Source organism: Sorex fumeus, unplaced genomic scaffold, assembly GCF_029834395.1.
Source record: "Sorex fumeus unplaced genomic scaffold, SorFum_2.1 ptg000103l, whole genome shotgun sequence".
Classification (NCBI taxonomy): domain Eukaryota; kingdom Metazoa; phylum Chordata; class Mammalia; order Eulipotyphla; family Soricidae; genus Sorex; species Sorex fumeus.
In genome coordinates, this window is record NW_026606160.1 from 5,184,551 (window position 1) to 5,208,965 (window position 24,415).

Here is a 24,415-nt window from a genome sequence, read left to right on the forward strand (position 1 = left end):
TTGGTAAGTGCGTTCGTGTGTGCGTGTGTGTGTGTGTGTGTGTGTGTGTAGAAAGTGTTTTTTTTTTTTTAGAGGAAAGGGGTTGCCCCATTCTCGGCTGTGGTTGTGGGGGGCAGTGATTTTGCCAGCGCAGGAGGCGCTAATGCTCGGGATCTGGCCTCTGATTCAGTCGCTGGCTGTGGCTGTGAGAACCTTCTGTGGACCCAGGAAGGAGGCCCCAGGTCACGGTAGGGCAAAATTTTCTCCCTTGTAGCCAAGCCCAGAGCTTGTGTCATGAAAGACAGCACAGATGCCAACCCATTTTGCTTCTCTCGGGGAGACAGAAGTATCTGGTGTAATCCCCAAGAGGGTCTGTGAGCCGTTGCCCGAGACTCTGGCTTCTTAGGGATGGGGGTTGTGCTCCTCTCCAGTGCTCACCACTCTGACTTCTCCTCCAGGTCTCTGATCATCAGGAAAAACAGAGGCAGGAGAAGATAGTGACATGCCAGTAGAAACACCATCCCTAGGTAGGAGGAGAGTGACAAGATAAGGAGATGCAGTGACCTACTCACCAAGGAGCTCTCAGTCTTCTTGTGCCAAATGTCTCTGAGTTGTTTCAGGAAGGATCCTGCCTTGTGCCTCCTTGTTGGAGGGCCTGACACTTTCTATATGATGCCATGTTTGTTTCAGTTTAGTTGTGTTTCCTTTCGAACCATACCCAGCTTAAAGAGCACTCATACCTTAGTTCTCAAGGATCACTCCTGACCGATCTCAGGGAGCATATAGGGTGCTGGGGTCAAAGCTGGCATTTTGATACTTTGCTTTGTTTGGAGGACTACATCCAGTGATTCTTGGTATAACTCTTGGCCCTGCACTCTGGCATTGCAACTGGCAGTGGTTGGGGGACCATATGGGAAGTTTGGGTTCACCATCCCGCTATTCTCTTCTGTTACTCCATCCTGCTGCTTTGTTTTCTTTCATGTTTATTTTTGTGCCACAGTGGAGGTGCCCAGGCCTTCTTGGCTCTTTGTTCTGGATTCCCAGCTGATTCACATCACAGGTGCCCCGAGGGCGCTGGCCCCATTTTTGCCCTGGAAGCTTGCTTGATCATGGTCCGTCTGTGAGTATTTTTTTTCTGTCTCCTTCAGTTATTTCAGAGCCGATGTGGTAAGTCAGGTCCTTTTAGACTGGAGTATTTCAGATCAGATTGCGTTTTCTGAGAATAAGGATTCCGGTTCGTATTCATGGTACAGCTTCTTACGTTGTTGCAGTAGTTGAATCTGCGATTCATCTTCAAGGGTGCTTGCAGTCTTGGTAATTCTCTTTCTGTTTCTCTTGTGGGTTTGGGGTAAGGATGCATACAGTGCTTCTTGAGTCCTGCAGTGCTGGGCATTCCCTGTGGTACCCTGAGAGTGGGGTCGAAGGGGCCTTTTTGGCTGCCCCTGTTGTGTGGGGGTCATGAAGTTGCAGGGATTGAGCTGAGTTGACCATAAGCAAGGCAGATCTTTGACCCCATTAACATCTTTTCTCTGGCCGTGAGTGCTGTCTCTGGCCTCAGAATAAAAAAGTACGTCTAGGGGGCCTCCCTTCCCTTGCAGTGTTTTTGCTGTTGCTTTTGGTTCGTATTTTTCCTTTTTAGGCCCCACCATGGCATGGGGGGGGGAATCCAATGGGGTGCAAGGGGGTTGAATTGGAGTCAGCACGTGCAAGGCAAGTGTTGTACCGCTGGCCTCGTGCCTTCCTCTTGTGGTGCTTTATTTAGTGCCTAGGGCTCTGACGGTTTGATGCTCAGGTGGGTGGAATGGTTCTCCTTGGTCCAGCAGTTCCGGGGCCTTCCGTCCTAGACTGCATTCCACCCTCTCGGCTCTCTCTGGGAGTAACTGTGTTTAGTCCTGTTAAAGGATCTTTCCTGACAAATGGGCATTTCTCTTGCAAACTTTCAGTTGGTAAAAGGCAGAATCCTTTCTCAGTGTCCTCACAGGCATTTCACAGACTGTTCAGGAGAACACAGGCCAGTTATTCACAGGAGCCTGTGGATCACGGCCTCTCGGGGTTCTTTGTGACTCGTGCACAGCAGATGCACTAATCAAGAGCCCCTCAACTGTGGCCGGGAGTATCCTCTCTGGGGGAAAGGGGGGTGCACGGGGAGTACCACCTTCTCTGCTGGCGTGTTCTAGAAATGTGCATCGGGGAGTGTGGTTGAGGGCTGCTCTAGCCTTCCCATTTCCTCCTGCGTGGGCACTTGTCTCAACTGTTGTAAGAGCAGGTCAGGCAGATTTGTCTGTGTTTTGAAGCTCACGCCACTTTTTTCTTCACACCTCTGTGATCCTTGCCTGTGGCCATAGCAGTGGGCAGAAAAGCCTTTTGGTGACACAGGTGAACTCTTGTGCCTCCTGTGCTCTCCTGCAGTCCCCACTGTTCTCTCTTCCTGTTCTCTCTGTCAGTGTTTTGGGGTCACACCCACCTCAGTATTTCTGGTCATTCCTGGCAGTGCTGGAGGACCATGAGATGCCTGAGATCATGAGAGCATGGGCGTGTCGTGGCGCATATGTAATGGCAAGGCAGATGCCTCACAGGCAGGGCATTGCCAAGGCTATGTGGGACAGGAGCAGCACGGGGCTCGATCTCCTCCTGTATGTCCCCAGACCTCCAAGTGCCCAAGTCTGTCGCCGGGAGCCAGGGACAGATTCTGCCTTCGGAGGCACAGACTGTGTGTGTGTATGTGTGTGTGTGTGTGAGAGAGAGAGAGAGAGAGAGAGAGAGACTGGGGATGGGGGGCGGGGGGTTCCTAGCAAGGAAGGTGATGTCCCTTGGGAAGGGAAACTTTTTGCTCCCTGGCTCCCTGCCTGTCCAGACCAGTTGGGAATAGCCTGCTGAGGCTGGAGAAAGGGGTTCTGTCCGGGCAATCACCCCACAGCACTCCCACGGGGCCTGGGTCCCCAGACCTTCCAGCTGGTGGTCACAGATCATCTGGGGACAGGACTTGGGGGTGCATCCTGAGACTCTCCAGCTTGTCTGGCGGCTTCTGGGATCCTGGGATTCCAGGACCGCACACTGCAGCGATGGGGTGCGGGTCTTCGGCTCCCTTGAGCCCTCTCCCTTCCCATCTCTCTTCTTCTGCTGCATCTCCGAAGTGTTCAGGGCCCCATTTCTCCCCACCCTGTCACATGAGGGCTGGACAGCCACATCCGGGTCTACAGGAGCCTGCCCTGTGGCCTACTGCCAGCCCTGCTGTCCCCCCTACCCTGGCTCCTCTTGGGGTTCACTCCGTGTCCATGCTGCTTGGCTGCTAGCTCTGTTCCGAGTCCCTCTGTTGCTACTCCGGGCTTTGCAAGAACCAGAGCCACATCCAGAGGTGCTCAGGGACCCAGGTGGCAGGGACCAAACTCGGGGCCTCTCAGGTGTTACGTCCAGGCTCAGCCCACTTGGGGCTGCTTCTGTGACTCCTCAACATCCCATTAAGTGCCGGGATTGCTGCGCACAGGCAGCCAGACCCCCTGGTCACGGGGTCTGTGTCAGAAGCACGGCTTTCCCACAGTTCCCAGGAGGCTCCCTGGCCTCCCCTCTGCTCCCAGGTGACTCCAAACGCGTGGGGATGGGGTCATCAGCTGTCAAGGTGGGAAGGAGCTCTGATTCTGCCCATGTCTGCCCCTGACCACTTTTCCCCTAGGAAGAGCCTCAAACGTTAAGGAGAAGATTTATTTTATATATCCCAGTTAAATCTCAAAAGACTTGAACATAAAATCAAAATTATCTTTATTGAAGAAACGAGACATAAACAAGAATAAGCATCACAAAACTAAAGCAACAGCATGTGAGCTGGCGATGTGAATTTAGGATGCTTTAAATATAAACTATGAGAACTATTTCTATGGCAAAGATTGTGAGACCGCCATTAACCAGCGGTCAGCACACAGGGCTCAGTGTCCCCCAGCAGGTGTAGCCAGACCCAACTGTTCCTGCCCCTCGCAGCCCCTTTTCAAGCTGGGGCTAAGGTTCTCACCTTCGAGGACAGTGGATTCAGGCATTTGATCTGAAATTGGGGAAACTTTCCAGATCATGGAACATAAAAGAAAGTGGATTTTTTTGTTGCCTTTTGCCAGACTCCTGAAGTGCGCCCAAGTCTTAACATAATATTCTAGGATATTCTGGATTTTTCTAGATTGTCCACCTAGGAGGCTGAAATTGGGCAGAGTCCAGACTTTTTCCTCCTTGGTACCTTGTAGCAGGTGGTCTGAAGGGGTTGGGGGACAGGTGTGTGGGTCTTCACCTGTAACCCAAGTGCCTGTAGGCTGCTTCTAGGTGAATACCTCTCTCCCTTGGGCCAGTTTTCTGGTGTCTTGGGCATCCGATGACAGTCCTGGTGGCGATGCTCTGGGCACGGGCAGGCCCTGGACGGATGGAAATGATCATTGACAGTCTGAGGGCATGTGGAACTTCCCTCACCCTGAACCCAGCTCCCGTCTCTGCTCCTAAAGCCTCTTGGCCTTGACCCGTGGGTGGTCCCAGTGCAAGGAACAGGACCTCTGGGGGTCCGGCTGGAACCCCCCTCCAACTCTCCATCACCCCAGGGAAGCAGACGTGAGTGTGCTGGGGGCCAGCACTGGGCTCTGGTGGCTAAGACAGGAGATGAGGTCTAGGCAGAGCACTTCCTTGGGCTTCCCTGACAGATTGGCTGTGGTCTGCACCCCAGGGCCCCAGTTACCCCCTCATTCCGTGCCCCGCCTCCTGGCCTGGATCTACAGCAGATTGGCGCGGTCTCGGCCCCACACCCACAGCTCAGGGTCGTAGGCCTGGATCTGCGAAGACAGATGGGGCCCATGTTGCTGACTCGCTCGGCCTCTCCAGCCTGCGGAAAGCCCCCCTCCATGCCCGCCAGCAGCCCTACCTGTTCGCACTCCTCCTGGGTCACCCAGGCTCTCCAGCCCATGGAGCGCAGCAGTTGGAAACGGAGCTGGTAGAACAGTGGCCGCTGCAGGCGGCTGTGGCCATACAGGAAGGCGAAGATGTTCTGCTTGGGTGCCTGGTAGTCCTCCTCCATATCGTTGGCCAGGTAGCTGTGGACAGCACACCGCCTGTGTTCACACCTACCTCCTTCCTTCTGGGAGCTGTGGCGGAGGGCCCCCAGGGATTGATGGAGGCTGATGGCGTCACAGCGTGGCTGTGTTGGGGCTCCCTGGGTTCAGTACTCACAGTGCCAGAAAGAAGTGAATGCGTCGGATCTGCCAGCTGAAGAGGCCAGAGCAGCTGAAGTAGGCGATGACCATGGCCAGCAGGTACTGGGGAGACACGGGGACAGGTCACCAGGGCTGGGCGGAGGGGAAGGAGATCCAAGAACTCGGGAAGCAGGACGAAGGGGAGGACTTTGTGGGTGTTTGCTGAATCAGGAGGAAAGGGACCCCACAGACATGACCCAGAGAGACTGGGGTGCCTGTGCCCCCGGAGTGGGCAGCGAAGAGCTGCATCAGTGACTGCACCTCCCCTATCCAGTGGCCCCCAAGTGTTAAACTCACCCCCCCTAAAGAGCAAAAAGAGCAAAGGTACCCGGGCAGGGTGAGCTTGGTGGGTCCCCGGGACAGTCGCTTAGTGACCCCCAGCAGGTACCTTATCAGAGACCAACAGGTGCCGGTCCCAGGCCAGGAATCTTTTGATCACAGGGTCCTCTGTGGGAAGGCGGGGTTGTGAACCTCAAAGTCACAAGCCGCCCCCAATATTCCCCATCGTCGTGAAGGCCACACTGGGCCCCTCACAGCCCCAGGTGGGAGTAGGGGTGCGGGAGCCCCTTCCTTGGGTGGCCCAGCCCAGGCAGCCCGGCACTGCAGCCCCTGTCCGGGCAGGGGCCACCTCTCTCCCAACATGGGACACTGCATCCCTAAGGACCGCCTGTGTCCAGGTGGGAGACTCGGGCCCGGGGCTCCTACCCAGCAGCTTGCGGAAGACTTGGTGGTCCTCGGGGAGCACGGGTCTCTCCTGTCGCTGCCACTTCCTGCGCAGCCCACATGGCTGCTGCTCATCCTCCTGCAGTTCCTCGTCCTCCGACTCATCCCTCTTCCTCCGAACAGCACCCTGAGTCCGGGGGCTGACCTGAAGCCCACTGTGCTGAGCCTGGGGGGCTCCGTCCCCCTTTTCTTCCGCTTCCTCCTCCACCTTCTCCAACACCTCTGAATCCTCCGACTCCTGCTCCTCCTCCACCTCCGGTGATGACCACATCCTCCTCGTCCGGCCTCGGGAAGGCACACCTGCAGCATGGCTCATCATCTCCAGTACTCCAGGGGTCTCCTCTTCCTCCTCCTCCTCCTCCTCTTCCTCCTCCTCCTCCTCTTCCAACTCCTCTTCATAGAGCAGTTGCTCCCTCTTCCTCTTGCGGCAACCAACAATGGCCCAGGGGCCTCCGTAGGACTCTGACGGAAAGGCCAGACTCAGTCCCAGCAAGTCCTCTGTGGGAAGACGGGGTTGTGAACCTCAAAATCACAGCCCACCCCCAATATTCCCCACCGTCGGGATGGCAACACTGGGCCCCTCACAGCCCCAGGTGGGAGAAGGGGTGCGGGAGCGCCTTCCTTGGGTGGCCCAGCCCAGGCAGCCCGGCACTGCAGCCCCTGTCTGGGCAGGGGCCATCTCTTCCCCACCACGGTACACTGCATCCCTAACGACCTCCTGTGTCCAGGTGGGAGACTTGGGCCCGGGGCTCCTACCCAGCAGCTTGCGGAAGACTTGGTGGTGCTCGGGGAGCACGGGGCTCTCCTGTCGCTGCCGCTTCCTGCGCAGCCCACATGGCTGCTCCTCGTCCTCCTGCTGTTCCTCGTCCTCCGACTCATCCCTCTTCCTCCGAACAGCACCCTGAGGCCGGGCGCTGACCTGAAGCCCACTGTGCTGAGCCTGGGAGGCTGCGTCCCCCTTTTCTTCCTCTTCCACCTTCTCCAGCGCCTCTGGATCCTCTGACTCCTGCTCCTCCTCTACCTCTGGCGATGACCACATCCTCCTTTTCCGGCCTCTGGAAGGCACACCTGCAGCATGGCTCATCATCTCCAGTACTCCAGGGGTCTCCTCTTCCTCCTCCTCCTCATCTTCTTCCTCCTCCTCCTCCTCTTCCTCCTCCTCCTCCTCTTCCAACTCCTCTTCATAGAGCAGTTGCTCCCTCTTCCTCTTGCGGCCACAAACAATGGCCCAGGGGCCTCCATAGGACTCTGACGGAGAGGCCAGACTCAGTCCCAGCAGGTCCTCTGTGGGAAGACGGGGTTGTGAACCTCAAAATCACAGCCCGCCCCCAATATTGCCCACCGTCGGGATGGCAACACTGGGACCCTCACAACCCCAGGTGGGAGTAGGGGTGCGGGAGCCCCTTCTTTGGTTGGCTCAGCCCAGGCAGCCCGGCACTGCAGCCCCTGTCCGGGCAGGGGCCACCTCTTCCCCACCATGGGACACTGCATCCCTAACGACCTCCTGTGTCCAGGTGGGAGACTCGGGCCCAAGGCTCCTACCCAGCAGCTTGCAGAAGACTTGGAACACTTGGTGGTGCTCGGGGAGCACGGGGCTCTCCTGTCGCTGCCGCTGCCTGCGTAGCCCACATGGCTGCTCCTCGTCCTCCTGCTGCTGCTCGTCCTCCGACTCATCCTTCTTCCTCCAAACAGCACCCTGAGGCCGGGGGCTGGCCTGAAGCCCACTGTGCTGAGTCTTGGAGGCTGCGTCCCCCTTTTCTTCCTCTTCCTCCTCCACCTTCATCAGCGCCTCTGGCTCCTCTGGCTCCTCCACCTTCTCCCATGCCTCCTCCTGTTCCTCCACGGGCTCCCCTTGCTCCTCTGGCTCCTGCTCCTCCTCCACCTCCAGCGATGACCACATCCTCCTCTTCTGGCCTCGGGAAGGCACACCTGCAGCATGGCTCATCATCTCCAGTACTCCAGGGGTCTCCTGTTCCTCCTCCTCCTTCTCCTGTTCCTCCTCCTCCTCCTCTTCCAACTCCTCTTCATAGAGCAGTTGCTCCCTCTTCCTCTTGCGGCAACCAACAATGGCCCAGGGGCCTCCATAGGACTCTGACAGAGAGGCCAGACTCAGTCCCAGCAAGTCCTCTGTGGGAAGACGGGGTTGTGAACCTCAAATTCACAGTCCGCCCCCAATATTCCCTACCGACGGGCCGGCAACACTGGGCCCCTCACAGCCCCAGTTGGGAATAGGGGTGCGGGAGCCCCTTCCTTGGGTGGCTCAGCCCAGGCAGCCCGGCACTGCAGCCCCTGTCCGGGCAGGGGCCACCACCTTGCCCACCATGGGACACTGCATCCCTAACGACCGCCTGTGTCCAGGTGGGAGACTCGGGCCCGGGGCTCCTACCCAGCAGCTTGCGGAAGAGTTGGTGGTGCTCGGGGAGCACGGGGCTCTCCCGTCGCTGCCGCTTCCTGCGCAGCCCACATGGCTGCTCCTCGTCCTCCTGCTGTTCCTCGTCCTCCGACTCGTCCCTCTTCCTCCAAACAGCACTCTGAGGCCGGGGACTGGCCTGAAGCCCACTGTGCTGAGCCTGGGAGGCTTTGTCCCCCTTTTCTTCCTCTTTCTCCTCCACCTTCTCCAGCGCCTCTGGATCCTCCGGCTCCTGCTCCGACTCTGACGGATAGGCCAGACTGAGTCCCAGCAATTCCACACCTGCCCATGGACTCCCAGGCCCCCAATCTTCTCTTTCTCCATATCCTCCCACACATCTTATTATGGTTCACACTCCTGTGACCTTCAGTCTCTTCCTCAGGGTAGAATTTCTCCCTGGGGACACAGAGGGGCACCTCCATTTCCCTATTTCCCCCATCCCGGCTCCCCTTCCTTGTCCTGGCCGTCAGTCCATACCCCAACAGCCTGTTCTGTGCTGCTCCATCCAACCTCTCAGTGTCTCCCCAACACTCCTGTCTGCACAGCTCCCAGTCCCGCCGGCCCCAACACCTACCTGAAGGTCCTGGCATTATTTCCTCCAGCGCCACCTCCAGGGGGTATCCCGAGGTGCTGGACTCAGGGCTCTGGGGCTCAGACCCAGGACTCTGCCTACGGCTGGCCATCCCAGGTCCACTCTCTCCCTCGATAGCTCAGGTTCTCCCTCAATAACAGCAGTGCCTGCCGTCGAGGAGCTGAGCAGACGAGGCTTTGGGCTCTCAAGCCAAAGACTACTGTTGCCTACTTGAGCTTCAGGTTCTGGAGGTCTGGGATCTTCCAATCAGCACAGCCGGAAGCTCTGATGTCATCAGAACCCCCCTGCACCCCCACCAGCAACGAGTTTGAAAGAAAACCCTCAACTGCCCGGGGGTTTCTCCAGAAGTCAGGGGGCAGTACATAGGTGGCCCTGGCCCCGGGCCAGACCCCAAACCAGTCTGCACGATTACATCCCTGTTTTCCACACTGTGTGCCACACTTCTCCCCTGGGGACATTGAGGAGAGGGGCCTGGGAGGAGGTTATAGGAGTTTGGAGTCAGTTGAAAGACAGATACCCCCAAGAACCCACCCAGGGAAGACAGGCTTGGCCCTGTTGGTGCTTTTAAAGGTGCGTGCTGCTGGGTTTGTGGCACAGGCGGACCCGGCTTGATCCCCAGTATCCCCTTTAGTACCCCTAGGACTAATTCCTGAGTGCAGAGCCAGAAATACATGTGTGTGTGTGTGTGTGTGTGTGTGTGTGTGTGTGTGTGTGTGTGTGTTTATGCCTGTCTCGGGTCTGGGGTCTGTCCAGTCCCCCTCTCATGATACCATCTCATACAGAAGACCCTATTTTACTCCCAAAGAAATGTTTGTCTTGGAGCTGGAGCTGTGATACAGCTCATAGGGTGTTTGCCTTGCACACAATCAGGGTTTGATCACTGGCACCCCATAAGTCCTCTGAGCACTGCCAGAAGTGATTCCTAAGTAGAGAACCAGAAGTACACCCTGAAAAACGCTGGGTATGATCCTTGTTTCTCGTCTTTTGGCCGTGCTGGGGATCAAACCCAGGAGTTTCACACGCGCTAAAGAACTTGGCAGTGTACTAGCACAATTACTTTTAATACTATTTTTTAATTTTATACACCTCTACAAAAAGGATTTTGAAAATTTTTTTCGTTTTTGTCACACTTAGTGGTGCTCAGGACTTATTCCCGACTGTACTCGGGGATGCTCCTGGCAGGGCTTGGGGTACCATATGGGATGCAGGGTTCTAGGGATCCAACCTGGGTCAGTTTTGTGCAAGGAAGGTATCCTACCCACTACTGTACTATTTATCTGACTCTTCAAATGATAGTTTCTGGGGCTGGGGAGGTAGTGCAGTGGGTAAGGTTTCTGCCATACTGGTGGCCAATCCCAGTTTGATCCCTGGCATCCTGTATGCTCCCCAGAACACCACCAGGTATAATTTCTAAATGAGGAGCCAGGAATAGCATTGCTGGGTATGGCCCCCAAAGAAACAAACAACAACAAAACTGAATAAAAACAAATACAAACAAAGAGCAAAGGGCTGTGTACGGACTGGGCCTCCTCCGGTGGGTGCTGGGATGGTGCTGCAGATGATTCCAGAGACAGCTGCCGACTCATGAGAATTGGCAGAATTTCACGATTAGTTCTCCACGATTCTCAATCTGCCCTATGCTTGTGATTGGGATCGAGGAGATGGGACACTGCCTCCGTGTATGTGTGTGTGACACCGATAAGAGACGTCCACTCTAGGTGGCATTTCTGCAGTGGGCCTGATGTGTGTATGTCCGGTTTTGAAATGTAGACTAGGATTCTGCCCAATTGTGTTCTGGACTAGAACCCACAGCCCTTGTACTGCAGCTCCCACCAAAACACTCGTGCAATGAATGTGTGTGTGTGTACGTGTGTACTAGTGTACTGAGTTCTTCATGTGCATCCTAGACCCCTCTCCGCCCTGCCCTGCAGGCTTGGGACAGCTGGCTGCCAGGCTCTCATTTCTCCTTCACATGTTAGGTGGCTTTTTTCGCCCGTCCATTCTTGTTTGGTGTTCAGGGCTTGCAACCCTTGGCTCTGCAAGCAAGGATCGCTCCTGTGGCGCTCAGGGGACCGTGTGGGGTGCCGGGGATGGAACCTGTGCCGAAGGCCAGCGCCTTCCCCTCGATGCTCGGGCTCGGCCCCCTGGGTCAGGCTTTCCCGGGCGTGGTGGCCCATTGCCTGCCTGGAAATGCAGTCCGGGCCTGTGGCTCCCTGCGCGGCCCCGTGGGCGGTTTCCGAGGCGTGAGCTCGCGCAGGCACACTGCCGCCACGCGACCCGCTTCTGGTCAGCGCCCGGTTGCCGTTGGCCCGCGCTGCAGCCTCCGGCGTTGCAGGCAGCGGGACAGGCTGGGTGGACCCGGCTTCGCGTGCGCCTGGCCGAGGCGCGAGCGCGGCCATCGGGTGCGAGCTGGAGCAGGCGGGGAGGCCCAGACACCGATCGCCCTCTGGGGCCGGCCCGATGCCTGCGGGGTAGGCCAGGGTTTGCAACCCCGAGGCCGCGGCCGGGCCAGGGGCAGCACGGCGAGGCCTCCCCGTGGGCTGGTGTCACCGTCCCTCCGGCTCCATGTCTCCTCGGAGGCCTGTCCGGCCGCACCTTTGGGTCCGGGCTGCGGGTCGGGAACGGAGTGCCAGTGGGTGCTCCCGCTGGTCCGCGTCCGGGCCCGCCCGAGGTCCCTGAGCTGCATCGCTGGTTGCTGAGCCAGGACGTTTCTCCAGTGGACCCAGCCGGGTGCCTTAAGCCAAGTCACGCAGTTGCCATTGCTTGCATTTGGGGGAGCGCCTGTCTGCCTTCCCGTGCGTTCTAGACGGTAGGGAGACGCGGCGCTCAGGGGTTCCTGCTGGCTGTGCACTCGAGGATCATTCCTGGTGGATGCCAGGGATCAAATCGGGGTAGGTGCGTGCAAGATAGCGCCCTCCCGGCCGGACTGTCGATAGCCCCTGCAACTTCGGAGGGTCAGCGATGGCACTTGCCTGCGGCCGCTTCATCGCGGTGCCCAGGGCGTGCTGGAGTTCGAAAGAACTGCTGATGTGTGTCTGTGTGTTGCTTTTTGGCCCTTGGTGGTGTTCCCAGGGCGCCATCTTTGGGGCGCTCTAGGGGGTGCGAGGTCCCTCTAGACACACCTCTCACTCGTGGCCTTGTGTTTTGCTCCTCCTTAGGTGCAGCCAGTGACGGACCATCTAGATATCCCACAGCAGGAGAAAATGAGTGGATCTCAGGTGTGTCTCCCTGCGGTGTACCTCCCCCTTGGTTCCGCGATGCAGAATAGGTTATGTGGATTGTGCTGCATTTATATTTTGTTGTTTTTTTTTTTGTTTGGTTTTTTTTTTTTTTGGTTTTGGGTCTGTGCCTGGCCTTGTACTGTTGCTCTGGCCTCCTTTTAGGTGGTTCTTTTTTTCCTTTGTGTTTTGTTTTTCGGGCCCCACCTCTGGTGGTGCTTAGGGCTGACATCCTGACTCTGTGCTCAGAGTCTCTCCTTTGGGAACCAAGGGTAGTGTTGGGAGACAAGTTCAGGTCAGCTGGATGGGTGCAAGCAGCACTTTCCTCGCTGCCCTGTCCTGCCCGTGGAGTGGGGGTGCTGTTGGTGAAGGAGGGAGTGGGCATGGGAAAGCCAGTGTGAGGGCAGCTCAGCCCAAGTGTCTCCGTCAAGGGTGTTTCCACATTCAGGGCTCATGCTGGCATCCGGGGTGTCACTTGGAGGCTGGTTTGTTATTGCAGTAAGAAGAAATGGGAACTGCCCCCTGGAAAAAATGCCTGTTGTCAATAAGAGCTACCTGTGGGTTTTGGCATCTTTGGATTTGGGAGATTTCTTGGGGCTCAGAACCTTAAAAATTGCTAGACCTGGGCTGACTTCTCTGAGAACTGTTGGACCGTCTGGTCGGTACACAGAGCAGCCCAGGCCTGTGGTGTTCCTAGAACTAAAGTGTGTTTTCCTGGTACCCAGGCAATCATTTAGACAGATGGACACGTTTCCAGATTCACTCTGGTAATGAAAATCCAGGCCTATGTACAAGAGTACAGGATGTTTGGAGGCCCTGTGATAATTTGCATTACATTTGTCCCCATTTTTTAGCATTTTTTTACAGATCCCCCAGCACATCAAGTGGTTCTCTGCAGGAGGTGGGAGGTGGCTATTCCCAGTGCCCAAGCCTTGCAGATTGAAACTGGCCCCAGATGTGCCAGGGGCTACCGTGCTTCCCCCTTCGGTGCTCAGGCATCCGTGCAGTGATGGTGTTGAGGGTCATACTCAGGCCTTCCGTGTGTTCAGCAACTGCTCTATCACTTAAGGTACCTCGTCGGCCCCTGTTAGCATCTTTTTCAACATATTATTTTGAAAACACGACAGATTTTCAGGAAAGTTGCAAGGATTTGAGGGGGAAATATTCTCTTTTTTCCCCCCTCCTTTTGGTTTTGGGGCCACACCGGATAGTGCTCAGAGTCCTCGCTCTGGGCTCAAGAGTGACCCCTGGTGGTCTCGGAGGACCATGTTCAGTCAGGTGATTGATTGATTTTGCTCTGTGGGTTACACCTGATGATGCACAGGGGTTACTGCTCGCTCTGCACTCAGAAATGGCTCCTGGCGGTGCTCAGGGGACCACCTGGGATGCTGAGTATGAACTCGGGTGGGCCACCTGCAAGGCAAACGCCCTACCCGCTGTGCTGTCGCCCCAGCCCCTACGGTCAGGTGATTTCAGTCGGGCTGGGATGGATGCAAGTTAACTCCTGCACTGCCTCTCCAGTCCCCTTTGCTTTTTCTCATCCCACACTTGCTTGATCATGGTCAGTCTGTGAGTATTTTTTGCTTTCTCCTTCAGTTATTTCAGAGCTGATGTGTTAAGTCAGGTCCTTTTAGACTGGAGTGTTTCAGATCAGATTGCGTTTCCTGAGAGTAAGGATTCCGGTTCGTATTCATGCTACAGTTTCTTACGTTGTTGCAGTAGTTGAATCTGCAATTCATCTTCAAGGGTGCTTGCAGTCTTGGTAATTCTCTTTCTGTTTCTCTTGTGGGTTTGGGGTAAGGATGCATACAGTGCTTCTTGAGTCCTGCAGTGCTGGGAATTCCCTGGGGTACCCTGAGAGTGGGGTCGAAGGGGCCTTTTTGGCTGCCCCTGTTGTGTGGGGGTCATGAAGTTGCAGGGATTGAGCTGAGTTGACCATAAGCAAGGCAGACTCTTTGACCCCATTAACATCTTTTCTCTGGCCGTGAGTGCTGTCTCTGGCCTCAGAATAAAAAAGTACGTCTAGGGGGCCTCCCTTCCCTTGCAGTGTTTTTGCTGTTGCTTTTGGTTCGTATTTTTCCTTTTTAGGCCCCACCATGGCTTGGGGGGGGGAATCCAATGGGGTGCCAGGGGTTGAATTGGAGTCAGCACGTGCAAGGCAAGTGTTGTACCGCTGGCCTGGTGCCTTCCTCTTGTGGTGCTTTATTTAGTGCCTAGGGCTCTGACGGTTTGATGCTCAGGTGGGTGGCATGGTTCTCCTTGGTCCAGCAGTTCCGGGGCCTTCCGTCCTCGATTGCATTCTACCCTCTCGGCTCTCTCTGGGAGTAACTGTGTTTAGTCCTGTTAAAGGATCTTTCCTGACAAATGGGCATTTCTCTTGCAAACTTTCAGTTGGTAAAAGGCAGAATCCTTTCTCAGTGTCCTCACAGGCATTTCACAGAATGTTCAGGAGAACACAGGCCACTTATTCACAGGAGCCTGTGGATCACGGCCTCTCGGGGTTCTTTGTGACTCGTGCACAGCAGATGCACTAATCAAGAGCCCCTCAACTGTGGCCGGGAGTATCCTCTCTGGGGGAAAGGGGGGTGCACGGGGAGTACCACCTGCTCTGCTGGCGTGTTCTAGAAATGTCCATCGGGGAGTGTGGTTGAGGGCTGCTCTAGCCTTCCCATTTCCTCCTGCGTGGGCACTTGTCTCAACTGTTGTAAGAGCAGGTCAGGCAGATTGGAATCTTCTGTAGTTGTGGTTTTCTCTGTGTTTTGAAGCTCACGCCACTTTTTTCTTCACACCTCTGTGGTCCTTGCCTGTGGCCAGAGCAGTGGGCAGAAAAGCCTTTTGGTGACACAGGTGAACTCTGGTGCCTCCTGTGCTGTCCTGCAGTCCCCACTGTTCTCTCTTCCTGTTCTCTCTGTCAGTGTTTTGGGGTCACACCCACCTCAGTACTTCTGGTCATTCCTGGCAGTGCTGGAGGACCATGAGATGCCTGAGATCATGAGAGCATGGGCGTGTCGTGGAGCATATGTAATGGCAAGGCAGATGCCTCACAGGCAGGGCATGGCCAAGGCTATGTGGGACAGGAGCAGCCCGGGGCTCCATCTCCTCCTGTCTGTCCCCAGACCTCCAAGTGCCCAAGTCTGTCGCCGGGAGCCAGGGACAGATTCTGCCTTCGGAGGCACAGACTGTGTGTGTGTGTGTGTGTGTGTGTGTGTGTGAGAGAGAGAGAGAGAGAGAGAGAGAGAGAGAGAGAGAGAGAGAGAGAGAGAGAGAGATACTGGGGATGGGGGGCGGCGGGTTCCTAGCAAGGAAGGTGATGTCCCTTGGGAAGGGAAACTTTTTGCTCCCTGGCTCCCTGCCTGTCCAGACCAGTTGGGAATAGCCTGCTGAGGCTGGAGAAAGGGTTTCTGTCCGGGCAATCACCCCACAGCACTCCCACGGGGCCTGGGTCCCCAGACCTTCCAGCTGGTGGTCACAGATCATCTGGGGACAGGACTTGGGGGTGCATCCTGAGACTCTCCAGCTTGTCTGGCGGCTTCTGGGATCCTGGGATTCCATTACCGCACACTGCAGCGATGGGGTGCGGGTCTTCGGCTCCCTTGAGCCCTCTCCCTTCCCATCTCTCTTCTTCTGCTGCATCTCCGAAGTGTTCAGGGCCCCATTTCTCCCCACCCTGTCACATGAGGCCTGGACAGCCACATCCGGGTCTACAGGAGCCTGCCCTGTGGCCTACTGCCAGCCCTGCTGTCCCCCCTACCCTGGCTCCTCTTGGGGTTCACTCCGTGTCCATGCTGCTTGGCTGCTAGCTCTGTTCCCCGAGTCCCTCTGTCGCTACTCCGGGCTTTGCAAGAACCAGAGCCACATCCAGAGGTGCTCAGGGACCCAGGTGGGAGGGACCAAACTCGGGGCCTCTCACGTGTTTCGTCCAGGCTCAGCCCACTTGGGGCTGCTTCTGTGACTCCTCAACACCCCATTAAGTGCCGGGATTGCTGCGCACAGGCAGCCAGACCCCCTGGTCACGGGGTCTGTGTCAGAAGCACGGCTTTCCCACAGTTCCCAGGAGGCTCCCTGGCATCCCCTCTGCTCCCAGGTGACCCCAAACGCGTGGGGATAGAGTCATCAGCTGTTAAGGTGGGATGGAGCTCTGATTCTGCCCATGTCTGCCCCTGACCACTTTTCCCCTAGGAAGAGCCTCAAACGTTCAGGAAAAGATTTATTTTAAATACCCCAGTTAAATCTCAAAAGACTTGAACATAAAACCAAAATTATCTTTATTGAAGAAATGAGACATAAACAAGAATAAGCATCACAAAACTAAAGCAACAGCATGTGAGCTGGCGATGTCAGTTTAGGATGCCTTAAATTTAAACTATGAGAACTATTTCTGTGGCAAACATTGTGAGACCGCCATTAACCAGCGGTCAGCACACAGGGCTCAGTGTCCGCCAGCAGGTCTAGCCAGACCCAACTGTTCCTGCCCCTCGCAGCCCCTTTTCTTCAAGCTGGGGCTAAGGTTCTCACCTTTGAGGACAGTGGATTCAGGCATTTGATCTGAAATTGGGGAAACTTTCCAGATCATGGAACATAAAAGAAAGTGGATTTTTTTGTTGCCTTTTGCCAGACTCCTGATGTGCGCCCAAGTCTTAACATAATATTCTAGGATATTCTGGATTTTTCTAGATTGTCCACATAGGAGGCTGAAATTGGGCAGAGTCCAGACTTTTTCCTCCTTGGTACCTTGTAGCAGGTGGTCTGAAGGGGTTGGGGGACAGGTGTGTGGGTCTTCACCTGTAACCCAAGTGCCTGTAGGCTGCTTCTAGGTGAATACCTCTCTCCCTTGGGCCAGTTTTCTGGTGTCTTGGGCATCCGATGACAGTCCTGGTGGCGATGCTCTGGGCACGGGCAGGCCCTGGACGGATGGAAATGATCATTGACAGTCTGAGGGCATGTGGAACTTCCCTCACCCTGAACCCAGCTCCCATCTCTGCTCCTAAAGCCTCTTGGCCTTGACCCGAGGGTGATCCCAGTGCCAGGAACAGGACCTCTGGGGGTCCGGCTGGAACCCCCCTCCAACTCTCCATCACCCCAGGGAAGCAGACGTGAGTGTGCTGGGGGCCAGCTCTGGGCTCTGGTGGCTAAGACAGGAGATGAGGTCTAGGCAGAGCACTACCTTGGGCTTCCCTGACAGATTGGCTGTGGTCTGCACCCCAGGGCCCCAGTTACCCCCACAGCTCAGGGTCGTAGGCCTGGATCTGCGAAGACAGATGGGGCCCATGTTGCTGACTCGCTCGGCCTCTCCAGCCTGCGGACAGCCCCCCTCCATGCCCGCCTGCAGCCCTACCTGTTCGCACTCCTCCCGGGTCACCCAGGCTCTCCAGCCCATGGAGCGCAGCAGTTGGAGACGGAGCCGGTAGAACAGGGGCCGCTGCAGGCGGCTGTGGTCATACAGGAAGGCGAAGATGTTCTGCTTGGGTGCCTGGTAGTCCTCCTCCATATCGTTGGCCAGGTAGCTGTGGACAGCACCCTGCCTGTGTTCACACTTACCTCCTTCCTTCAGGGAGCTGCGGCGGAGGGCCCCCCGGGATTGATGGAGGCTGATGGCGTCACAGCGTGGCTGTGTTGGGGCTCCCTGGGATCAGTACTCACAGTGCCAGAAAGAAGTGAATGCGTCGGATCTGCCAGCTGAAGAGGCCAGAGCGGCTGAAGTAGGCGATGACCATGGCCAGCAGGTACTGGGGAGACACGGGGACAGGTCACCAGGGCTGGGCGGAGGGGAAGGAGATCCAAGAACTCGGGAAGCAGGACGAAGGGGAGGACTTTGTGGGTGTTTGCTGAATCAAGAGGAGAGGGACCCCACAGACACGACCCAGAGATTGGGGTGCCTGTGCCCCAGGAGTGGGCAGCGAAGAGCTGCATCAGTGACCGCACCTCCCCTATCCAGTGGCCCCCAAGTTTTACACTCACCCCCCCCAAGGAGCAAAAAGAGCAAAGGTACCCGTGCAGGGTGAGCTTGGTGGGTCCCCGGGACAGTCGCTTAGTGACCCCCAGCAGGTACCTTATCAGAGACCAACAGGTGCCTGTCCCAGGCCAGGAATCTTTTGATCACAGGGTCCTCTGTGGGAAGGCGGGGTTGTGAACCTCATAGTCACAGCCCGCCCCCAATATTCCCCACCGTCGGGACGGCCACACTGGGCCCCTCACAGCCCCAGGTGGGAGTAGGGGAGCGGGAGCCCCTTCCTTGGGTGGCCCAGCCCAGGCAGCCCGGCTCTGCAGCCCCTGTCCGGGCAGGGGCCACCTCTTCCCCACCATGGGACATTGCATCCCTAAGGACCGCCTGTGTCCAGGTGGGAGACTCGGGTCCGGGGCTTCTACCCAGCAGCTTGCGGAAGACTTGGTGGTGCTCGGGTAGCACGGGGCTCTCCTGTCGCTGCCGCTTCCTGCGCAGCCCACATGGCTGCTGCTCATCCTCCTGCAGTTCCTCGTCCTCCGACTCATCCCTCTTCCTCCGCACAGCACCCTGAGGCCGGGGGCTGACCTGAAGCCCACTGTGCTGAGCCTGGGGGGCTGCGTTCCCCTTTTCTTCCTCTTCCTCCTCCACCTTCTCCAACACCTCTGGATCCTGTTGTCAATAAGAGCTACCTGTGGGTTTTGCATCTTTGGATTTGGGAGATTTCTTGGGGCTCAGAACCTTAAAAATTGCTAGACCTGGGCTGACTTCTCTGAGAACTGTTGGACCGTCTGGTCGGTACACAGAGCAGCCCAGGCCTGTGGTGTTACTAGAACTAAGGTGTGTTTTCCTGGTACCCAGACAATCATTTAGACAGATGGACACGTTTCCAGATTCACTCTGGTAATGAAAATCCAGGCCTATGTACAAGAGTACAGGATGTTTGGAGGCCCTGTGATAATTTGCATTACATTTGTCCCCATTATTTAGCATTTTTTCACAGATCCCCCAGCACATCAAGTGGTTCTCTGCAGGAGGTAGGAGGTGGCTATTCCCAGTGCCCAAGAATTGCAGCTTGAAACTGGCCCCAGATGTGCCAGGGGCTACCGTGCTTCCCCCTTCGGTGCTCAGGCATCCGTGCAGTGATGATGTTGAGCGTCATACTCAGGCGTTCCGTGTGTTCAGCAACTGCTCTATCACTTAAGGTACCTCGTTGGCCCCTGTTAGCATCTTTTTCAACATATTATTTTGAAAACACGACAGATTTTCAGGAAAGTTGCAAGGATTTGAGGGGGAAATATTCTCTTTTTTCCCCCCTCCTTTTGGTTTTGGGGCCACACCGGATAGTGCTCAGAGTCCTCGCTCTGGGCTCAAGAGTGACCCCTGGTGGTCCTCGGAGGACCATGTTCAGTGAGGTGATTGATTTGATTTTGCTCTGTGGGTTACACCTGATGATGCACAGGGGTTACTGCTCGCTCTGCACTCAGAAATGGCTCCTGGCGGTGCTCAGGGGACCACCTGGGATGCTGGGTATCGAACTCGGGTGGGCCACGTGCAAGGCAAACGCCCTACCCGCTGTGCTGTGGCCCCAGCCCCTGCGGTCATGTGATTTCAGTCGGGCTGTGGGATGGATGCAAGTTAATTCCTGCACTGCCTCTCCAGTCCCCTTTGCTTTTTCTCATCCCACACTTGCTTGATCATGGTCAGTCTGTGAGTATTTTTTGTTTTCTCCTTCAGTTATTTCAGAGCCGATGTGGTAAGTGAGGTCCTTTTAGACTGGAGTGTTTCAGATCAGATTGCGTTTCCTGAGAGTAAGGATTCCGGTTCGTATTCATGGTACAGCTTCTTACGTTGTTGCAGTAGTTGAATCTGCAATTCATCTTCAAGGGTGCTTGCAGTCTTGGTAATTCTCTTTCTGTTTCTCTTGTGGGTTTAGGGTAAGGATGCATACAGTGCTTCTTGAGTCCTGCAGTGCTGGGCATTCCCTGGGGTACCCTGAGAGTGGGGTCGAAGGGGCCTTTTTGGCTGCCCCTATTGTGTGCGGGTCATGAAGTTGCAGGGATTGAGCTGAGTTGACCATAAGCAAGGCAGACTCTTTGACCCCATTAACATCTTTTCTCTGGCCGTGAGTGCTGTCTCTGGCCTCAGAATAAAAAAGTACGTCTAGGCGGCCTTCCTTGCAGTGTTTTTGCTGTTCCTTTTGGTTCGTAATTTTTCCTTTTTAGGCCCCACCATGGCTTGGGGGGAATCCAATGGGGTGCCAGTGGTTGAATTGGGGTCAGCACGTGCAAGGCAAGTGTTGTACCGCTGGCTTCGTGCCTTCCTCTTGTGGTGCTTTAGTTAGTGCCTAGGGCTCTGACGGTTTGATGCTCAGGTGGGTGGCATGGTTCTCCTTGGTCCAGCAGTTCTGGGGCCTTCCGTCCTAGACTGCTTTCTACCCTCTCGGCTCTTTCTGGGAGTAACTGTGTTTAGTCCTGTTAAAGGATATTTCCTGAAAAATGGGCATTTGACTTGCAAATTTTCAGTTGGTAAAAGGTAGAATCCTTTCTCAGTGTCCTCACAGGCATTTCACAGACTGTTCAGGAGAACACAGGCCACTTATTCACAGGAGCCTGTGGATCACGGCCTCTCGGGGTTCTTTGTGACTCGTGCACAGCAGATGCACAAATCAAGAGCCCCTCAACTGTGGCCGGGAGTATCCTCTCTTGGGGAAAGGGGGGTGCACGGGGACTACCACCTGCTCTGTTGCGGGTGTGGCGTGTTCTAGAAATGTCCATCGGGGAGTGTGGTTGAGGGCTGCTCTAGCCTTCCCATTTCCTCCTGCGTGGGCACTTGTCTCAACTGTTGTAAGAGCAGGTCAGGCAGATTGGAATCTTCTGCAGTTGTGGTTTTCTCTGTGTTTTGAAGCTCACACCACTTTTTTCTTCACACCTCTGTGGTCCTTGCCTGTGGCCAGAGCAGTGGGCAGAAAAGCCTTTTGGTGACACAGGTGAACTCTGGTGCCTCCTGAGCTCTCCTGCAGTCCCCACTGTTCTCTCTTCCTGTTCTCTCTGTCAGTGTTTTGGGGTCACACCCACCTCAGTATTTCTGGTCATTCCTGGCAGTGCTGGAGGACCATGAGATGCCTGAGATCATGAGAGCATGGGCGTGTCGTGGCGCATATGTAATGGCAAGGCAGATGCCTCACAGGCAGGGCATGGCCAAGGCTATGTGGGACAGGAGCAGCCCGGGGCTCCATCTCCTCCTGTCTGTCCCCAGACCTCCAAGTGCCCAAGTCTAACGGAGTCTGCCAAGTCAGACTAATGGAGGCCTGAGCCACTGACCTTGTCCCTCGTAAATAATGCACTAGGAAAGCCCCATATGATCAGTGTTTTATTTATTTATTTGTAACTCAATAAACAGACACACGTGGAAATAACTCCCTTTGCAGAAGGCGGTAGAGAGAGAGAGCACAGCAGTAGGGCGTTTGCCTTGCACGCAGCCAACATGGCCGACCTGAGTTCGATTCCTCCACCCCTCTCGGAGAGCCGGGCAAGCTCCCGAGAGTATCTCGCCCGCAAGGCATAGCCTGGCAAGCTCCCCGGGATGTATTCGATACGCCATACACAGTAACAACAAAGTCTCCAACGCAGACGTTACTGGGCCCGCTCGAGCAAATCCATGAACAATGATGAGGACAGCGACAGTGATAGCAGAAAGCTAACACGCCATTCCAAGAGAAAAGAAAATAGATTCGAGTCAGGGTTCAGTTCAAGCTCAGTGTGGAGCTCAGTGTGGAGCGCCTGATGCATGGAGTGAAGGCAACCCTGCATCCCTACAGACACGACGAGCCACAGGGGCTCATCTCACCAAAATGGATGGCTCTCAGGATCAATACTCTTTTTGGTCCTTTTATTTTGAAGTTTGTATTCTTTAGAGACACACCACGCTGTGCTCAGGGATCACTCTTGGAGGGTCTGTAGGGGAGCAAATGGATGCAAACCTTTCTCCTCCTCACCACACTGACACTAGTGCCCTCAAACTGGTTTTCTTTTTCAGTTTTGGCTTTTTGGGTCACACCTGGTGAAGCACAGGGGTTACTCCTGTCTCTGCACTGAGGAATGACTCATAGTGGTCCCCAGGCGACCCAAAGGGACGCCAGGAATAAAACCCGGGCCGGTCACTTAAGAACCAAGTCTATACCCACTGATCTATCGCTCCACCCCCAAGCTAGTTATTTTGAAACAATTACCAGTTTCGATCAAATGAAAGAAATAGAAATAAAGATCTTGTTCAAAAGAAAAAATAGGAATTTCTTAAGGTTTTGAGCAGTGATTTCACCACCCAGTGAAGCTAAGGGCCTCTACCCCAAGCATTAGGTTCTAGGTTTCCTCTCTGCAGTGCCCTGTCATCCACCTTCAAAATCACATACTTGATTCCCCTGCCAGCATAATGTCTGTCCCCAATGTGTAAATTTTACCAGCTGACGAATACTCAGTGATTCCACTCTCAAATCAAATTGCTGCAATGCCAATACCTGAGTCTGCAGTTTGAGTTACGCAATGACACGCAACAGATGACGTAAGAATTTGTGGAAAGAAATGAATGAGGCAGTGTAGGTGGAGAACATCGCTATGGTTCTCAGAATCCAAACAGGCCCAGAGAAAACAGAAGATCTGATTGGACCATGGGTGTGAGTACCATGACAATACACAAGATGGTCAGGTTTTGCTTTCTGACCAGACTCGGTGACGTTTGGGTCACGTGACTGAACCGGGTCGACCGAGTGCTCATTAAGAATGTCCCCACCGTACTAGCAGTCAGGCTCCAACTAGCTTTGTTGTGGGTTCACTCATTCACTACTTACTGAAAAAGGCAAAATGTGTTTTGCAGGCACCGCAATACCACAGGCTGTGCAGCCAAACTGGTAACACAGGCGTCAGGACCAGGGGTTTTCCTGGGGGCCTGAGTGAAGAGGCAGGAGGAGGAACCCATCAACACTGCCAGCGGTACCCACAAACTACATAAATCAATAAAATAAATAAAGGTGCGGTGGCCAATGGTGATCCTATAATGCAGTATGAGGCCTTGGGACACAGCTTCGAAGTGCCTGGGCTTCTTCCTGCTAAGACTGCACTTTTGTTTGAAGGACGCTCTCTGGCCCAGCCCTGATGCTCCCCCACCCCGCCTCCTGCCAGCCCTCAGCCCTGACTCCTCTGCAAACTCTACACACCGGGGTAGGAGAAATTGCACCAGAAGCGTCCGACTTGCAGGCGGACAACCTGGATTTATTCCCCAGCATCTCATAAGATGGGTCTCATTCTCCTAAACCTGAAAGATCCTTTAATAACTTTTTGAAACAATCTCAGGGCTAGGACGAAGGAGGCGTTACTGGGGCCTGCTCGAGGCAATCGACGGACGACAGGATGGTCGTGATCGTAATCCTGATCTCATAGCGTCCCCTGAACAGCACCCAGAGTGACCAGAGTGCAGAGCCAGGAATAACCCCATGAGCATCACAGGCCGTGGACCTAAAAGGAAACAGAAAACAAAGGGGGAAAAAGAAAGGAAAAGAAAAAGCCCTCGGAGCCTGATGGCTGAACCAGCAACAAGTGACAAGCAAACTCTGGGCCCAATGTTCTTGAGCCCCAAGCCCAGGAGAAACGCACCCAGCGCCCTCCTGCCCCCACCAGGCAGTGGGGTGCTGATGCGCCTTCACGCTGCTCACCAGGGTACGGGGTACACCGAACACTGCCAGGGCCGATTCTTGAGGGAAAGTTCAGGAGAGAGCCCTGAACACGCCAGGTGAGGCCCCAGCCCTCTCCCACAAAAGGCCAAAGAATGAGCCCCCGGGTCCCCTTGCCGAGGGAAACCACTTATCTCTGACTCCTTTTCAACCCGCCTAGACACGACAGTCGGCCTGGAAAGTGGGGGATGTAGGTAGGCAGCCGGGGGCCATTCTCGAGATGTCCCTACGCCCCACCCCTGGTGAGGCCCCCTGGCGCAGAGCCAAAGCTGTGGTGGTCCCGCAAGGGCCATGAGACTTGCGGGCAAGCTGGGGCTCCCTCGGGCTCCGGCACGTTCCTCTCCGGTTGGGGGCCAGAACAGATGAGTTGGAGGGGAGGGCGAGGGTCTCGTGCCCCCGACCCCATGGTGTCGCCCCGGCCAGGGTGACAAGGACACACAATGAAAAACAAACCTGAAAAGAAAACTCTTTCTCTTCTGGTTGTCCTTATTTCCTTTGTTCCTGACCCTTTCTGAAAGACTTTCGCACTCGAACCTTCCAAGACACTTATCAGCCCACCTGCCCTGGACCACCGCCCCCCCACCGCACGCGCTTCTGAAATAACCTCCCTC